We start from the raw sequence: 15977 nt of genomic DNA on the forward strand, positions 1-15977 counted from the left end.
GTCTTCACCGAAATGAAAGTGCTGATAAAATATCGCCTGCGTGACCTTAAATGTGCAGTCCCTAAAGACCCATAGAGCTAAGCAAAAAGCATCAGCTTAGCTTTTTTACCAAAATTCACTACATTAGGTTGGTGAAGGTGCGCTAAACATTGCTCCTGAATATTACAAATGCGCGTTTTCACTAGTAGCTTGTGCTGGCGGCACTGCACTGTCACATAGTTCACTGAGATTCAGATGCACTGTTAAAGAACGAGTATAACGCAACAGATCGCTGCCGCAAAAAAAAAAAAAGCAGCACCCGCGTTATCAGCAGAGGGCCGGAGCTAGCGTTAAACCGGATCTAGCCGGTCTGAAAGCGCGCCGATCCCATGAAGGCTCGTCGCCTAGACAACCTTGGCTGCCCAGTATTGCTGCGTGCCGGGCGCACAGCGCGAGAAAGGGGTTGACGTCGTCTTACATGTCACTGCGTGCGCTGGCAAAAAATCCTCCCGTGTGTGTGCTTGCGGTGCGCGTCGCTTCTCGATCGGTAGAGTTTATTAGTCGGTGTTTAGTTTGAAATGTGCCTGCGCTCTGTGCTCCACCACTGTGTTTTGTCCGTGCTGATTATTGCGAAGGTGCACCATCCTGAAGACTGGACCTGTGGATTCATACTGTGGAGCACTCGAAGTGAAATAATGAGTACCGCTCTCACGTTGTTCCGTTCAGCGCTTTGTTAACTGCGTGAGCACGAGAATAACGCCTTCAAACAATTTTGTTTTCAACTAGTTGATGACAAATCAGCATTTGTTTATTTAGCGAGAATATTTGTCCGAAGTTTCACGGTGGTGATGGCGAAGTGTGATTGTGGGCTAGTTTTTTGTTTGTTTGTTTAGATTGTTTGGAGTACAAAGCAGAGTGAGCGTGTGCCGCTGAAGTGCAGCGAAGAAATTGAACAGATTTCTGCGTTGTTTTTTGTTAGCATCCGTTTTTAACGGGGCCCGCTCGTGCTGCACATCAATTTTAGTTTTAATTATAACATATATGGGGACGGGGCCTTTTAGCTATAAGCATCAACCGTATGTAAGACATATGCTTGGGCATGTCGGTAGTTCATTACCTTTTTTTTTCTGATTGCACAAAAAGACCGAAAACGGAAAACAAGGGCGTGGTGCCCATGTCGTTATTTTCGGTTCTTTTTCGTTTTGTGCGGTAACACTACCGTGATAACTCGGGTGATACATCGGGTGACAACACAGCATATCGTTTCGCGTTAGGTGCGCCTCGCGAAGTTTGCCTACTTGTTAATATATTCAATCTCGTTAAATTTGTCTTCACCGGTATTTTCCTTCACCCGCAACGTAGCGTCACACGGCCGACAGCCGTGCCTATGTAGCGGATCGAGCACTGTAGCTGGACTTTTGTTTGAACAGACCTTTAGTCTGTGTGTGTGGTCGAATTGCCTACTTGAACAGCGCAAACGCTTGTTTGAACATAAATGCTAACGTTCGAGCACATTTTATTCAGATTGTTTCCATCATGTGTAACTTTCAAAATATTCTCGTTATTCTGAATTTTATTGCCATCGTTTCGCTTTGGCGCTTAACTTCGCTAAGTACTTCAGATGTTAAGGTATTTTCGCTATGTGAAGCGTAGTATTAGTTTTTTTTTTGTTGCACAAAAACACTTTATTGTTATACATACTGCACGGTATCTAAGCATGTGTTGCAGCCAAAATATGAGACTGGGCAGCATATTTATCTGGGAACACAACACGCACAGCCACTGAACAGCCTACGCTGCATAGGGAAGGAGTTAGGCTTTCTCACCCTGACAGCATGATTGAAACAAATGGCCCTAACTTAGCAGTATGCAATGGTCATTGAGTGAAGGTAACAGGGTCACTTTATTAGACAATTCCCAGCCAATTTTGCGGCTATGGCAAATGTGTTCGAAAAAAAAGCGTGCTGATTTGATTCACTGAAAACAGTGAACTGCTTGAATATTTCGGAGAGAAAAAAGTTTTTGGTCACGTGGTTGCCTTTCAAACTTTCCAGACTGTTTTTTGAGTGTTGTCTGTGAAAAAAAATATTTCACAAGTACCGCACCTTTTTTATACCAATTTTGGTACACGTTAAGTAAAGGGGCTTAGGTAAGGTGTTTGAAACTCAGCAATATTACAAATTGTCGGCCACATACTTCTGCGAGAATTCAGCCAAAGTGCGTTATGTTTGCATTTTCTCATTGCTATACTGCACTTTGTATGAATATCTGAGCTGTGACTACTTACTTCACTGAAAAGATATTTTGATGAAAAATTATTTTTATACATCTTAGGCTATTAACCTCTACGAGAAAAGATCACTCATTTCATAGAGTTGTCATTTCTGTCCATATTAAGACGCAATTTGCACCATGTGGTGGTCCAATTAAAAATCACCTATTGCCTAAATTGAAAGCAAATAAACAGTTCTTTGTATGTGACAAGTTTCATCATTACAATTTCTATTTCAAGGAGTAAATTATCTTTTGAATTTTTCCATCAACGGCAATGGGGACCTTCTAGGCGTCGGCTGCTGTATGACCAAATGGCGAATGGGGAACTTGGAACTTCAAAAATCATTTAGGGGCACAGCTCTTAAGGCGGTGGGTCATTCCCTCCTCTGTAGTCGTACTAGTATCATGTCGCCACTGGATGAGTTGCACATTAGATAGCGTTCGTGGTTTTCACAGCATATACACGGACAAAAAGATGATTAGCGGGCGAATAGTTCGTCCATACATTTGTGCTTTCGTCCGTTCGTCTGTGCACCCATCCATCCGGGCTTCCGTGGGTCGGTCTGTCCGTGAGTCCGTCCGTCTTTCTGTTTGTCCATACTGGCGTCGGACTGTCTGTCCATCCGTTTGTGCGTCCGGATGAACGAACGCTACGCCCCATCCATCATTATTCACTCCGTGAATATGCTGTGATCTTTTTCTCAAAACATAAATTGCTATGACAAAATTTTGCACATGAAAAGAACTGTTTATTTGCTTCGATTTAGGTACAAAGTCCATTTCTATTCAACCACCATATGGTGCAAGTTGCGTCTCATTATAGACCAAAAAATTATTTTGTGAAATTTGCGTTTTTTTTCGTAAAGTTTGACAGCTTGAGAGGTGTAAATTATTTTTTACTCCAAATATGCCTCATGTGGATTAAGCATTTACTCCTCAGATATTCATTCAATTCAAAGTGCAGTATTGATATAGAAAATGCAGATATAACACATTTCGGCTAAATTATTTGAAGCGTATGTGGCCGAAAAGTGGTAATAATATTACTGAGCTTCAAATACTATACGCAAGCACTTCACTTAACTTGTAGACCAAATTTGGCAGCGAATAAGAAATACTTATGAAATAATTTTTTTCACAAACATACAGACGAGATTCCAGGAAGTTCAGGAGGCAGCCACGTGACCAATAAACTATTTGTCTACGAAATATTTTAGCAGTTTTCTTTTTAATGCAGTAAATCCAGTGTGATATTTTTTTCGAATATATTTGCGGTGGTCACCAAAATGGCTGGGACGTCTGACGTGGAATTACCCGACAGCCAGTTCTTCCATTAAATAATCGTGTCAATGTGAGCCAGTTTAAGAACACTAGTATCATTCGCATTTTAATACGTAACTATACAGTACTTACTTTTACAAGTTACCTGCACTGAATACCTTCTCAATGCGCGTACCGTCGTGTATGCTCAGTGGCATTGTGCTTTTGTGCAATACAGATAAAATATGTATAGGTTGTTGTGCGTCGTACTGTATTCCTTTTAATAAACTAATCGAATGAGCACCATGGTAGATCTGCAGAAGTACACATGCAGCTGTGTTGATGCATACTTAGGCATAGAACTTGACATTCACTCAGATTGGTCGTTGCGTGCAGCTAATGGAACATTATCAACTTGGAGCAGCACCTTTTCTTTTGCCTGCGCGAGCAAGCTGAAAGAGTAAAGTAAGGTTCATATCTACGGCACGAAAGGTATAATGATTTTGCCACAGTGCGCTTGTCATGGCATTTATTGCTCAGCACACCTTTTTTAGCATTTCTCACTGCAGTGGAGCCCGATGCCACTGAATGTGCTTGCTATGCACTCATTTTATACTTACACATAAGAAAGCAGTTAGTTATGCATGGTGCACACTGTATGTTGCACTCTTTGTGAAATTTCAGTCATTGTTCCTTGTGTATTTATTTTAGATTTCCGGGATTGAATTTCCTGTACAGAAAGAACAGCTTCGCCCCACTTCTCTCGAAGGCACCAGTCATCTCAGCAGCTGAAGTTGATTGTGCAAGCAGCAGTGACTTTTGCAGTTAGAAGTATACCAGCACTGGCATTGCATTAAACAACCCCAATTACACTACCTTTTTGAATAATCTCTTTTTTGATGTCGAAACTTATACTGCGAGATGTAATAGGTTGTAAATGTGATTCCAGGATCTCGCTTACTCTTTCTACGTGTTTTTTCTATTGTATAGGTCTCAATTAAACGCCATACGTCTCAGTCGTTTGCCCAACTAGCGCAAATGTTTTGAAAGTTGTGGAGATTCATTGTATTGAAAACAATGAATATTTAGTATAGAGAGAAAGAAACTTGGTCCCGTGACATATTTCAAAATTTATCAGAATGCCTGTTTGTCCTGTTTGTCAGATTTGCAGTTTTTCTATAATAAAGGTAGATGTTAACATATGGGCTTACTTGTTCTTTGCTTCGGCGTTATGTTTGGTTGGACCTTACGCTACAGGTTACTGCTTGCACTATTGTGTGTGTGTGTGTGTGTGTGTGTGTGTGTGTGGTGCCTTCCGCGTCTTTGTCGTTTACGGCCCAGTCAACGTACATATATATACACTGGTCTCGTGCAGCTCATTCAAGACCATGGCACCTTATTTTATCAGCTGCATGCATGCAGGTATAAGTGCAGTGGGTGACACCAGTATCTTCCTTCTTCCTTGTCAGCCAGAGAGAAGGTTCATATATGCTTCTCCCTGAGAACAATTGAGGCTTGGGCCAGTTGGTGATGCATATTAGATGGAATGAAGTGCTATGAATGGCTCTCCTCAACACACAAGCCTAAGCGTCACCTCCTGTGTCTCTGCTTTTGTTGCCCGTTAATTGCGCTTCAATTGATCAAGTATGCTCATCCAAATAACTGCCATCGTTTCAAGGTGGTTTTCAGTGTACACCCCACTCGCATGGGTGTAGCTTCATCCAACACCCATAGTTTAGGGGTGTTCATAAACACCTAATAAAGTAGGGTGTAATGTTTCTTTACACCCCACAGTTTCAGGATGTTTCTAAACACCTTTTTGTTTAGGGGGTTCCTAGACCCCCTAAAATGGTGTTGCCCATGGGACAAAACAAATACACCCTATGAGTGTAAAAAATTTTAAAGTGTGTTTTTCATTTTTTAGAGTGTGCTTTGATTTTAGAGTGTGCTTTTGATTTGACACAGACATTCTCACTTCTCTCACATTGCTATACGACCCAACGCCTCATTGTGCTGTAGCAAAAGTAAACTTTTCATTGTTTTACTGGAAAAATTACTAAATCTGTTTTGTTCGTTCATCTGCAGCTTGAGACAAGCAAAAAGCGAACGGAAACATTGCAACAGCGCGCGATGCGAGCGCGTCATTATGTAGGAGCACCGCGGCTCGCATCGAAGAGTCCTTGTGGTGACGTCATCCACCAGGCAGCGCCACTTCGAAATTTTGGGGCTAATATGGCAGGCAGATTGGCACCCGGCATGACATCGCCGGCATGGCACGACGAAACAAACGTTGGCGCGCTCAAGCGCCGGGTCACGTCAATTAGTATTGGCGCTTTGAGTGTGGTATGTAGACTTCTTGATTGATATGTGGGGTTTACCCTTTAAAAACCACCATATGATTATGAGAGACGCCGTAGTAGAGGGCTCTGGAGATTTCGACCACCTAGGGTTCTTCACGTGCACCCAAATCTGAGCACACGGGCCTACAACATTTCCGCCTCCATCAGAAATGCAGCCGCCGCAGCCGGGATTCAATCCCGCGACCTGCGGGTCAGCAGCCGAGAACTTTAGCCACTAAAACACCGCAGCGGAGAATGTGGTATGTAGTCATGTTCCTAAGTCGCACGCATCTCATGATCATCGTGCTTACACCAGTGTCGTACCTTCAGCATCCATTCACGTCCCGTAATACCAAACTTGGTATATGCGAAGCTAGCGAAACGACCACGAGCGCATCATGAGTGTGGAATGTAGTCATGTTTTTACATGCCACACATGTCATGATTTGCATGTTAGCGTCTGTTGCATTTGTTCAACATGCAGTCATGTCATACCATACCAGTTTCGCAACAAGTGAACAAAAGCACCAGAAGAGCAGAAAGACAATAAAATAAATCATGACATTCATGACATACACATCTTGATTTTGATGTTATGACTTTTTTATGCTCATCATACAGTCATATTATGGCATAGAAGCTTTGGTATCGATGCCATTATTAAAACGGCCAGGACAGCTAAAAGTCATAGATGGCTAGATAGATAGATAGTTAGATACATACGCTCAAAGTCGGCGAAGTTCGCTAAAAAATGCTTGGCATTTATTATAATAAACGCAGCCAGCCAGCGAAGGCGATGAAGAAGTACATCGCATTTGGTTATGGTGACGATGGTTTCTGCCTCAATTTTCCGCGCCAGTTACCATCAGTGCGTTCACATAATTTGGTGCCGAATACATACATGCGGACAAACCTTCCTTTTACGCACAGCGCACAGGTCTTCTACCCTCACTTCGCATCGCGGGCGGTGAGGACTCGACTAATGGATGTGAAGACCGGCGTTGCCCGACGTCAGCCAAGTGTAGTGATCTCAGAATTGATCAACTCAAAGGCAAGCGATCTGCACGACGCACGCAGAACACGAAGATTATTCACGAAGTGCGACTTTTACTTGACCCCACTGGCATCTACATCATGAATCTCACAGCCGTAAAGCTACAACTCTTCGCTAGCAATGATTAGCTGTCACAGATTAACGAGCACTCTTATCAGTATATTCCGGCAGGACGCACAGAAAAGGAGTACAAAACTGTAGCGCAATACCAAGATGAAGCGGTCAGCATGCTCGGCGAGATAGGTTGCAGATTTTCACAAAGAGAACGAGCACGGTCGTGCCATACACAAGCGGCCAGCGGTGAAAGTACGGCAGCAATGGCTCTGAACTACGAGGCTCTCACAATATTTATGACACTCCGGATGCCGCGGCTACCGATCACAACATTCTTAGGCGACATCGCACAGTGGACAGGCTCCTAGAAGCACTTTCAAATGCTGACTCACCTTAATAACGACTGACTAAACTATACCACCAAATTATAATCCACTAAATTATACCACCTCAAGAATCCACTAAATTATGCCACTTCAAAAGTTTCTTGTCTGGTGACGCTGCAACAGTGCTAGCGCGTCTGCCCACGACGAAGCCTGCTACACTCTAAGGCAAAATTACCCGAAAAAGAAGTAACAAAGCCCAATGGGCGCGCCCGAATAACGAATAGACCGTCGAGGAGCAACCATAGAGGGAAGTGGGGACCGCGAAACCAAGAGACGAACCGCCCAGGCATTGCAGGCAGCGCGAAAAGCGTTGCCAAGGTGACCAGGCCTCCCTATTCTCCTATGCTGGCTCAGTCTTACCCCGTAATTTGCCGGCAACGGTTCGCGTTGCGTCGCGCCCAGAGTGCTCGACCACGGCCGCCTGGAATCGACGATCTGAGAATTACGACTTGGTGCTTGTGTGTACGCTTGGATGAGCGTGGGCTGCTGCTTTTGCGTTTCGCTGCACCCATGAAGTGTGGAGCAAGTCTCCACACGTCACCACGCCACGCTATACATTTCTGGCTTCAAGATAGTCACGACCAACACATGCCAGCAACAATTGGGAAGGCTAATATGGCGGCCGAGAAAACAACAGGCCTATAGGATATATACTTCAGTCCGACTCGGGGAAGAAGACAGCGCTGGATTCTAAAGCAAGTAGGTTATTATTTTTTATTCTACTCTACTTATCGCGTGTGCGATACAGATCGCGCTTGCCGGCAACGGACTCGGTGCTGTAGTATATCACACGCACGAAATGCATCGCGAAGGTCAGCTTCAGCGTCTGCAGTTTGCCTGGGCTTTGCGACCGCCAGGAAATCGGCCGCCATTCCCGTCGGCCTCCCGTATGCTCGCTCGTCAAGTACTCGCCTGTCTTCGCCGCCGCGATGAGCTCCGGGCTGACGATATTCGGCTAAGACCTTGTCGATGTGATGGGAGTCATCGAAAACACGTTGCGGGTTCTCGGAACGAGCTTGGTTGTAGTATGTTGCTGGCTCTAAGTGCACCAGCGCGGGCAGGCGCGGCTTTCGCTAGCGTCGGAACTCAGTGAAAAATTGGTCGCCATTACAGTTCACTATCCCGTCAGTCGGTCGCAAGCAGCTCGGCCCCGTCCATTGGCCGCGGCGGCGGACCTGCGTTTGCGTGCTGCACTCGCTCGAGTTTGTGGAAAAGGGCCGCATTACTGTCGATTTCTTCGGCGCTAGCTCCAAACCAGCTCGGCGCTGTTTGTGGCGGCAGCCATGCGTACGCTCGCTCTCCTGTTTGACGTTCGCTGGCGGTAAACAGTCCGCGTGCAGAGCCGTGCTTGGTCTAGCGTTCGCTTGCTCGAGCTGAACGCCGTCGCTCACTTAGGACTCGCCAACTTGTTGGCGCCACAGTGGTTCGCGGAGTTGTGACTGCGGCCGCCGCACCTAAGCTGTGGCACTACGGGGATCAAAATGAGTCTTTGACGATGTGTGTCATCACGGTGAAATTATTTGCATGTCATATCTCACGTATGTTTTCATTCCTCCTTGTACGTATTTCTCATATGCAGTTGTATTCATCTTCCGTCACATGTGACTATTTTACATACTTATTCTGCAGCAGTAGGCACACACCGTGCTGAAGACTGTGTGCTGGCACCTGCGATGCCCGTCATCCATCTCTCTCGTCAGAGCAGCTTGAGAAAGACTGTGCGAAAAGTGTAGATAGTTATTTGTGCGTTATATTTAACGCTTGTTTTATATTAACGTGCACGTACTTGTCATAAGCGTGAATTTTCATCTTCTGTCACGTGTCTAACTATTTTCACTATATAATTGTACGTGCAGCCGTGGGAACACAACAGGCAGAAGGCTGCGTGCACTGGCGTCTGTAATGCCTGTCAACTATCGCTTCCGTCGGAGGAGCTCCCCAAGGAGTGAACAAGATTTGACAACGAGACTGGACTTGTTGGCTTCACAATGAATTCACTTAAAAGAATGTAGAATCTTCATGTGTATGTAGAAAAAAAAAGGATTTCTATATCTCACTATTGTATTTCGTTGTTGCCGTGACTGCGAGAGCAGTTACACATAGGTGGCTAACAGCTTTGTCGCGTGTTCTTTTTTGCGCATTTTGTTGCTTACTGCACAGAAAAATAGGCGAAAAAAAGTATTAGGCCTGGCAGCAAATAAACAAAAAACAATGTTTGAACTGGGGACAAAAAGTTCATCCGATTGGAGTATTTGAGTGGATTGACTAAGTGTCCGGCAAGGTGCAACTGTGAGGACTAACGGTTGCCCGGTAAAGTGTAAATGTGGGGATTAACAGTTGTAAATGTGGGGATTAGCAGCTTAGGAGCGGTAGCTAGGCCACAACTCCACGAACCACCGTGCCGCCAACAAGTCGGCGAATCCTAAGCGAGCGGCGTCGTTCAGCTCGAGCAAGCGAACGCGAGACCAAACACGGCGCTGCAAGCGGAGTGTCTGCCACCAGCGAACTTCGAACAGGAGAGCGAGCATGCGATTGACCGCCGCCACGAACAGCGCCGAGCTGGTTTGGAGCTAGCTCCGAATAAATCGACGGTAATGCAGCCTTTTTCCACAAACTCGAGTGAGTGGAGCCGGCAAACACGAGTCCGGCGCCGCAGCCCGCGGATGGTGCCGCGCTGCCTGCGACCGACTGACGGGAAAGTCAATTGTAATGGTGACCAATTTTCAGTGAGTTTCGACGCTAGCGAAAGCTCCGCCAGCCCGTGTTGGTGCACTTACACCGCGCGATATACTAGAACCAAGCTCTTCACGAGATATCACAACGTGTTTTCGACGACTCTCAACACAGCGACGAGGTCATAGCCCAATATCGTAAGCCCGGAGCCCATCGCGGCGGTGAAGACAGGCGAGCGCTCGAGCGAGCGTACGGGAGGCCGACGGCAATGGTGGCCATTATCCAAGCGGTCGCAAAGCACAGGCGAACTGCAGACGCCGAAGGTGACCTTCGCGATGCATTTCGTGTTTGCGATATACAACACGACTGAGCCCATTGCCGGCAAGCGTGATCCATATCGCACAAGCGACAAGATGAATAGAATAAAGAATGATAACCTACTTGCCTTAGAATTCAGCACTTTTTGCTGCCCTGAGTCCAACTGAAGTATTTATCTGATAGGCCTGTTGTCTTCTCGGCCGCCGTATTGGCCTTCCCAACTGTTGCTGTCGTGTGTTGGTCGTGACTATCTTGAAGCCAGAGATATACAGCATGGCGTGGTGACGTGTCGAGACTTGCTCCAGACTTCATGGGTTCAGCGAAACGCAAAAATAGCAGCCAACGCTCATCCAAGCCTACACACAAGCACCACGTCCTAATTCTTGGATCGTCGAGTCCAGGCGGCCGTGGTCGAGCACTCCGAGCGCGACGCAACGCGAGTCGTCGCCGGCAAAATACGGGGAAAGATGGAGCCAGCAGAGGAGGAGAAGGAGGGGGGTCACCTTGACAACGCTTTTCGCGCTGCCTGCAATCTCCGCGCGTTTCATCCCTTTAGAGCGTGTTTGAAGACTAAATGGTTTCGCGTGGCACGCTTCCCTCTGTGGTTGCTCCTTAACAGTCTATTCGTTTATCACGCGCTCCTAATGGGCTCCATAACTCCTTTTTTTGGGTAATTTTGCCTCAGAGTATGGCGCATGTATCACGGGAGCATTGGCCTTGAGATTTGATTGTAATACTTATACGGTGAGATTTCTAGTTTACATTGTACTTACATTGCACATTGTACAAGTACATTGTACTTGCAGCACATAAGTTATGAACGTCATGACTGTTGTGCAGGAACGCAGTCGCTACAGGCGTGATTCCAACAGTCGCGATGACATCACGTACAAGGTGATGCATTATGGGAGAGTATGACAGCGGCTCAGTGCAACAACAAGTTCTATGCGTACGCAGTTCTTGCTGCTTGTGTTGCTCTTCCGTCGAACGAATGGTTCGCTTTGCGACATTTCGCTGCGTGGAAATCGATGGCAGCGGACAATGAAACAGTAGCGCTCACACTTACAGCACAGCATCTTTGCACAAATGTTCCTTTACCAGTGAATTCTTGTGTGCATGTGCATTTAACTGCTGCTTGATATGTCAAGTTTGAGGTCCTAAAACCATTACGCCTATAACTGCTATTCTGCAGAGAAACATGCAGCGATATTGGCAGCGTAAAAGGGACTCATGCCCTCATTTAAAAATAATATCTTTCCAAAAGGAACGCTGATGGTGCCAAGCAATGGCGTTGTGCTCAGATTGAACGGTGCTAACGTGGCTGCTGCGGTGGGCGCTGAAAGATTCGTTTGAAGCAATGACTGGCGTAGTTCTTGTGGTTTCGTCATGGTGGACTCGGACATTGGACCGGAGCTGCACGCGTTTCGCCTTTACTACAACGGCCTTTTGATCTGTGAAGTGCACGCTGAAAGGTTCTTGTAGACATTTGACATTGAAGTTGGCAAAGACCAGATCGATGCACGTTCTTCTTATCCTGGTGGCTAGTTTCCGTTCCGCTGACACGCACTTCAGAGAGTTCACGTCACTCATGTAATCGATGAGCCATTCTCCTCCTTCTCCGCTGACGTCAAGGTTGAAATCTTCCGCCACTATAAAAAGCGTGCGTCGACACGCCTTGCTGCAATCAGTCAGCGCCTCCTCCTGATAGCGCTGAACCACTTGCTTCGACAGATGGGAAGTACAGCACGAAAATCGCGACGTCGCCAATGCGCACGGCAACGTGCTCAGAGAAAGAGCGTCTTCCAAAGGTTCCTGATCATTCGTCCAGGTCGAAGTTCGATGCGCGTAGTGCACGCCTACTCCGATCGTAAACAGCGACTCCTCCAACATTACGAGTGGTGAATGGGGTGAAGCGAAAGAGATGGCACGCAGCGAGTGGTGATAGGCTAGGAAGAGAGTGACGGCAACGCAAGCGCACTGAGAGAGAAAACGTGACCTACTTGGCACCGCCCCAACACTTGCGACCAGAGAAGCATGGTGCGGAAGGAGGACAGGGTTACAGAGGCTAATCAAAGAGCTGCTTCGCATCTAAACATTTTATGCCTCGAAATAGAAACTCTTCGGAATTGTACGCAACATGGCTCTTCGGGTGTATAGCCTTGTTTTTGAACCTGCTAATGCGTCATCGTGTGAGCTTTCCGAGCTCTTCGGACAGGTATCGTGCGGGCGGTGGTGGTGGTCGCTCCACGGCAGCGCGCCGTTGCGGCGCTGGAGGCGGCATCAAGAAATGTCAGCACAGTCACTTCACCACAGTGGTACAGCGCCATCAGCACTAACTCTTGCCAGAAAAATTTGGCGAATTTCACAAACTTTTGGAATCGATGTTATGCGAGGCGTACTAAAGAAAGGTGACTCTGTCGTAATATTTTATTGGCAGAAACGTAACAAAATGACACTAAAGATATGTATAAATGCTTTACGCACGGGCTTATGTTTACTGTTGCGTAACAATGGAACACCAATATGGATATTAGCCACGCAAGAAGCCGTAAGCTGAATGTACCGCTTGGGCCGACGAGGGTACGGGACACTGCAAGATAAATGAGGTTCAGTGAATGGCGCTTTACTACAGCTGCCGTGAACCCGACGTGACACCAGTATGGTAAGAGCACGTATGTACTGTTTATAAGATTGGATAGCCAGCTGTGCAACTACAATTGATGTTTCACGAACATTACAGCCTACTTGAAAAGCAGTTCCGAGACCTGGCGTGTCTATGTGGGTATAATGCTTGATTGCCACGCAAAATGCTAGGTTTTGATTCCTGTTGGTAGAGAAAACTCTTCATTTAAAAATTTGGCAGATCTCACGTACTTGGGAATCGACGTCATGCGAAGCATGCGGAGGCGAAGTGACCGTGGTGAAATGTTTCTATTCAGCGACACGTCATGAAATGATGCTAAATATATGTACAAACGTTGCACGCATAGGCATATGTTGAAGAGTTGCAGACGTCTATATAAACACCTGTTTGCACTTTCACAACGATAACAACTGGAACATGCATATTAGCAACACCAGAAGCTGATACGAAGCGCTGATGCTCTTGAAGATTCTGGCCCTGGACACTGCAACATAAATCAATTTCACGGAATGGCACCTAACCACAATTGACATTAACCCGACGTCAAGGCTGTATCAAAGGCATACATTTGTACTGTTTATAAAATTGGGTAGGCTGTACTGCAACCACTATTGACTTTTCACAGGATTAGCGTCTATTTGAAAAGTAGTTTTCATAAGGCGTAGCTCTGTGGTAGAATTTCTCATTGCCACACAGAATTCTTTGGTTCAATTCCAACTGGAACCGTTATATTTATTATATGATTTCGTTGGGTCGACGCTGCCGAACTCGGGTATTGCTTAACTCTCACGTGTTAAAATTGCCCACGTGTTTTTTCGTCGTTCTTTGGTAGATACTAAGTATGAATCATCTGTGGCACATACCCTCATACCAGTGGCACATACGCGCCCGTGAGTATGTGCCACAGTCTGGCGAGAATCGTATGAAAACGTACGTGACGGGTATAGTGACAATATTCATGTCTTGACCAGTAATTGATTGATTTGTGGGGTTTAACGTCCCAAAACCACCATATGATTATGAGAGACGCCGTAGTGGAGGGCTGTGGAAATTTTGACCACCTGGGGTTCTTTAACGTGCACCGAAATCTGAGCACACGGGTCTCGACATTTCCGCCTCCATCGGAAATGCAGCCGCCGCAGCCGGGATTTGAACCCGCGACCTGCGGGTCAGCAGCCGAGTACCTTAGCCACTAGACCACCGCGGCGGGGCATGCCTTGACCAGTGCGTCATATTCGTCAAGCCATCTTACCTCCCATGTTAATTTTGGTTCATGCTAAGTTAGGTACGTGACCACAAAAGCACCCAAACGTAAGCGGCTTGACAGCTAGCTAGCTAGCTAGCTAGCTAGATAGATAGATAGATAGATAGATAGATAGATAGATAGATAGATCATAGATAGATAGATAGATAGATAGATAGATAGATAGATAGATAGATAGATAGATAGATAGATAGATAGATAGATAGATAGATAGATAGATAGATAGATAGATAGATAGATAGATAGATAGATAGACCTAAAGTCACCGAAGTTTATTAAAAAGTGCTTCGCATTTTTAAAGCAGATAATTTAGTCGCTATATACAAATCCCTGGCTTGCTGCTTCACGTGGGGAGGAGAAGAGGGCAAGAAAAAAGCTGGGCGTTAAGAAAAAAAATAGAATAAAAATTTAAAAAAAAACGGCCACCTTTTTAGCCGTTTGATGAGGACGCGTGTTGATAGTTTCTCTGTGGTTTCATTGTGCAGTAAACGTTAGTCTAGCTGACCGATAGTCTCTAAGTACGCCAACAAAAGTTTCATAGCCCGCCTTTGTAGCATGGGACAGGCTAAATGTCCCTATACACAATCAAGGAAAAAAGTTCTTTTGATTAAAGAACTCATGAAATGATCATACAGCACGCATACGTTCTACACTCAAGCAAGATGTGTTTCAAAGTTTCAGTAGAGCCACAGTTTTTGGAGTATCGACTAGATGATTCATCTAAATGGTGCCGTAAACAGTTTACATAGGCTGCAGTGTTAACAATGGCATAGCGTTTTCAGATATCTAGAAATTATCAATGAGAGTCTTGTTCCAAGAGAAGGGTTAACTGAGTGAAAGAAGGCATATACATGCGTCGGGTGGTTCCAGATTTTCTTATTTTCTTCGAACGCAAGTTTTTACCATCTAAAAGCATCAGATTTGGTTAAATAACTTCATCTGTAGATATGATGTGGAATAACTTTGAACTTTGCGTGCTTCTTCATTTGCTTTTTAATTGGCCAGAATGCCAGAATGAGCCGGTATCTAATGAAATTGGATATATTTTCCTGCCGAAATGCTCAGGTGGCGTAGGCATGCCATGTTTATTGAAACGGGGTGATAATTTGTTTTCTTCAAGAGAACAAATGTATGTAGTGCTCCCTTGGAGTCGGTGAAAACTGCCCATTGCTCTGGCGTTTGCTTGAGCTGTCAAGGACAGCTTCTCTAGAGCCATGAAGTTTTACTGCTATCGAGGATGTCATCCGCTGCAGCCGAAAAGATAGCTTTCGTCTTACTTCGGTTCAATGGCCAAAGAAATGAATGTCATAGACTGCGCTGCGGCAGACGTCTGTTTTCTCCTTACCCGAGCACTACTCTCAGCATTCACATATTTACAACGATGCCTTAACACTCAAGAGACTTCCGCTTATGGACTTTATATCATGTTGGGACCATAATATTTATTTATGCGTTTAGGGGGTCAACGTTGCCTATGCCAGTTTTTACAGACAAAAATTGTCAGGGCCAACCTAGTGGAGTCTATAACACCCACCAAAACCCAAACTGAAACGAAACACCTCCACAACAAAAAACGAAAGTATATTTCTAAAGAACAGACTTTATGTGTATTCAACCATCTGCGAGCTCATTATATTATCACCCGTGCCATCCATCTGTCCGTCCAACCATCTGTCCATCCGCCCATCTTTCTTTACGTCCTTCTGTGCGTCCGTTCGTCCGTGCCTTCGTG

At 45.6% G+C, this 15977-nt stretch overlaps 1 long non-coding RNA gene across 1 annotated transcript; it reads left to right on the forward strand.

Moving 5' to 3' along the window:
- The first annotated feature begins 291 nt into the window (after positions 1 to 291).
- On the forward strand, positions 292 to 4713 carry LOC142818021 (uncharacterized). The gene is made up of 2 exons (XR_012895482.1): positions 292 to 678; positions 4225 to 4713. It is a non-coding gene; the product is annotated as an uncharacterized LOC142818021 (long non-coding RNA).
- The last annotated feature ends 11264 nt before the right edge of the window (positions 4714 to 15977 follow it).

This window comes from Rhipicephalus microplus, chromosome 5, assembly GCF_043290135.1.
Source record: "Rhipicephalus microplus isolate Deutch F79 chromosome 5, USDA_Rmic, whole genome shotgun sequence".
In the NCBI taxonomy this organism is placed as follows: Eukaryota; Metazoa; Arthropoda; class Arachnida; order Ixodida; family Ixodidae; genus Rhipicephalus; species Rhipicephalus microplus.